At 43.6% G+C, this 3,984-nt stretch overlaps 1 non-coding gene across 1 annotated transcript; it reads left to right on the plus strand.

Moving 5' to 3' along the window:
* Positions 1–3,621: 3,621 nt before the first annotated feature.
* Positions 3,622–3,696, plus strand: Trnac-gca. Its single transcript has one exon. It is a non-coding gene; the product is annotated as a tRNA-Cys (tRNA).
* Positions 3,697–3,984: the final 288 nt, after the last annotated feature.

A 3,984-nucleotide genomic window follows, 5' to 3' on the forward strand; every position in this document is an offset into this window, starting at 1 on the left:
AGGGGGGCAAGTTCTTTCGCGTACTCTGTGTAGAATCGAATTGGTATCCCGTCAGGTCCAGTGGACTTTCCTCTATTGACTCGTTTGTTATATTGTTTTTGTAAACATTTAGGCACATGAGCCGTTGCGTTGCGTATGCAGTTTTTCTCGCATTCATATTCGGGATTGTGTGGATAATGTTCTTGCGAAAACTCGACGCTGTCTCCAGTCTCATAACTTCTACAGCCTAATTCGAGTAACGGATTGAGCGCCACTTTCTTCAGTGATTTTTGGAATTCCAAATAAATGCTGTCCGTTCCTTCGGCCTTATGTGATAGTCTTTCGAAGCTCCCTCAGACTCCAATACTGAATACCCTATGTCTCCCAAATTGATGCCCATTTCTTCTTCTCTCACGTCATCACACAGTTCTTCCCCGACATAGGTGCCTTCAGTCCGTTTCCTCCTCTGCGTTTGACAGTAGAATTCATTTTTTCCTCTTGATGTTGAAGCCTTGTTTTCTATTTTACCCGAAATCTGTTCTCCCGACGAAAATTTCTTTTTAGATTTCATTACATTTTTCCTTCAGTAGAATCGCTACATATTTCTTGCTCTTCTTGATTTCATTCTAAGTGACGGTCAACTCTTTTGTTTTCCTGAACATTTTTGTTTTATCTCTTTTCGTCGATCAGTTGAAGTTTTTCTTCAGTTACCCAATGTTTCTTTGCAGTTATTTTTGTTCTATCTATTTTTGTCTGTCCAACTCCAGTGACAACCCTTTTCAGGAATGTCCATTTTTCTTCGTCTTAACTGTCTGCTTTGGTATTCGTTATTGCAATATCTACAACCTTAGAAACGTTTAACACACCTCATCACTCTTCTTTCTTTTAGTATCCCACTTCTTTCCACATTGATTCTTCCGGACGATTCACTTCAACTGTAATCTACTCTTCGTTACGAAATTGTCACCTGAGTCTGTATCTGTTCCTTGGTATCCTCTACAGTCCAGTACGATTTTGGAATCTCTGCTTCAAGATGATTTAATCCAAACAGTATCTACCTCTCTCTCCAGGCCTTCGCCAAGTGTGTCTCGTATTCTAATACTTAAACCGTGAATTTTGCTATTACTAGGTAAAAGCTCAAGAAGTTTCCTTCCCTCCTTATTCCAACTATCTAGCCTATATTCTACCGTAACTCTGTCTTTAAGTCCTATCCCTACTATCCCTCCTCACACCCCGTGATTACTATATTTTTATCTCCCTTTAAATACCGAGTTACCAATTCAGTGCTCCTTTACACGCTGTCCGTTCGTCTTCTGCATGTAACGTCGCCGTTGGTTTACTCTGTTCTGATAAAAACAATCCTATAACCAAACTGTTGACGGTGACTTACTATTCGCCCTCCTTTCCTACTGATAACAAATTTTGTACCAGCTACACCATTTCCTGCTGCTGTTGATCTGATCCAATATTTGTCTGATCAGAAATCAATATCTTCTTACTGTTTCACATCGTTGACTCCCACTATATCTAGATTTAGTCTTAATATTTCTCTTATCAGGTTTTCTAGCCTTCCTACAAGATTCACATTTCTGACATTCCGTGCTCCGACTCGTAGAATGTTACCCTTTCTTTGGTTCTTCACGTTTTTTTAATAGTCATCTATCCCTCCGCAGTCGCCTACCGGACATACAAATGGGAACTAATGCGGAATCTTTTGCCAATGGAGAGTGCATTAGAAACATCGCCCATGTTTCCTTCTGAAGTACTTCATGTGTCTTAAATACCATAGTTTCCTTTGCCTTTTGTACCCTCATGCCGTTGATCGACGTCTATATCTGCATTTGTGTTCTCCGCAAGCTACAGTACAGTGTATGGTGGAGAGTACTTCGTACCAATATTTTCGATTTTCTGTCCTCTTCCCTACTCGTTTTGAGCAAGGGAAAAATGACTGCTGATAAATCATTCGTAATTTGTAACCCGTTTCGATTATCATATCGTCGTCAGGTATCTTAAAGACACTTACAACGGCTATTTCTTCGCTTTACTTGTGTTTACACTGAGGTGACAAAAGTCATGGGAGACCTTCTAACATCGTGTCGGACCTTCCTCTGCCCGTTGTGCAGAAATGTGGCATGATATGGGCTCAACAAGTCGATAAAAGTCCCCTGCAAAAATATTGAGTCGTGCTGCCTCTGTAGCCGTCCTTAATTTCGAAAGTATTACCGGTATAGGATTTTGTGCACGAACTGACCTCTGATTATGTCGCATAAATGTCCGACACGATACTCGGGCGATCTGGGTGGCCAAATAATTCTCTAGAATGGTCCAGAATGTTCTTCAAATCAATCGCGAATAACTGTGGCCCGGTAACATGGCACATTGTTATCCATAAAAATTCAATCGTTGATTGGGAACGTGAAGTCCGTGAATGGCTACAAATGATCCCCAAGTAACTGAACGTAATCATTTCCAGTCAATGATCGTTTCAATTGGACCAGAGGACCCAGTCCATTCTATGTAAACACGTTCCACATCATTATGGGGCCATCATCGGCTTGCACAATGCCTTGTTGATAACTTGGGTCCATGGCTTCTTGGTGTCTGCGCAACACTCGAACCCTAACATGATATCTAACGAACTGAAATCGGGACCCATCTGAACAGGCCACGGATTTCCAGTCGTCTAGGGACCAGCCGATATGGTCACGAGTCCAGGAGAGGCACTGCAGGCGATGTGGTGCCGTTAAGAAATGCGTTCGTGTCGGCCGTCTGCTGCCATAGCACTTAATACCAAATTTCGCACTGTCCTGACGGATATGTTTGTCGTACGTCCCACACTGATTTCTGCGGCTATTTCATGCAGTTATGCTTGTCTGTCAACACTAACAAGTTTACGTAAACATCGCTGCTCTCGGCAGTTAAATGAAGGCCGTCGGCCACTGCGTTGTCTGTGGTGAGAGGTAATGCCTGAAATTTGCTGTTCTCGGCACCGTCTTGACTTTGTGGATCTCGAAAACTGAAATGGAGTGTCCCATGCCTCTATCTGCAACTGCTATCCCGCGTTCAGAGTCTGTTAATTTCATATGAATCACCGGGATACGAATGATAGCTCCTTTTATACCTAGTGTACGCAATAATACCGCTGCCTATGTTTGTGCATCCCATGCCTTTTGTCATCTCAGTGTATCTCGTCTATTATTGTACCCGTTTTCTCAAATCTTGATAAATTTTCACAATGAGATTTTCTCTCTGCAGCGGAGTATGCGCTGATATGAAACTTCAAGGCAGATTAAAACTGTGTGCCGGACCGAGACTCGAACTAGGGACCTTTGCCTTTCGCGGGCAAGTGCTCTACCAACTGAGCTACCCAAGCACGACTCACGCCCCGTCCTCACAGCTTTACTTCTGCCAGTATCTCGTCTCCTACCTTCCAAACTTTACAGAAGCTCTCCTGCGAACCCTGCAGAACTAGCACTCCTGAAAGAAAGGATATTGCGGAGACATGGCTTAGCCACAGCCAGGAGGATGTTTCCAGAATGAGATTTTCACTCTGCAGTGGAGTGTGCGCTGATATGAAAAAGTTTGGAAGGTAGGAGACGAGGTACTGGCAGAAGTGAAGCTGTGAGGACGGGGCGTGAGTCGTGCTTGGGTAGCTCAGTTGGTAGAGCACTTGCCTGCAAAATGCAAAGGTCCCGAGTTCGAGTCTCGGTCCGGCACACAGTTTTAATCTGCCAGGAAGTTCCTTGATAAATTTTGTTTTATTGTTCAACACTGTGCCCGAGTGATCTTCCTCATGCCACAGTCGTCAAGGTAACGCAAGGGAAGGAAGGTGCGCCATCTGTCTCTGAACCGTATAAGCTTTGTTCTGTACGTTAAAGTGTTTCGTTTGTGTATTGCATTCTCTGAGGAGGAACTTGGGGAGCAGCCCAACATTAGCCTAAACAAGCGTTAGAAACCGCCTAAAAGCCAGACACAGGTTGGCTAGTGTACCAGAACAATGGTCGT

This window comes from Schistocerca americana, chromosome 1 (assembly GCF_021461395.2).
Source record: "Schistocerca americana isolate TAMUIC-IGC-003095 chromosome 1, iqSchAmer2.1, whole genome shotgun sequence".
In the NCBI taxonomy this organism is placed as follows: domain Eukaryota; kingdom Metazoa; phylum Arthropoda; class Insecta; order Orthoptera; family Acrididae; genus Schistocerca; species Schistocerca americana.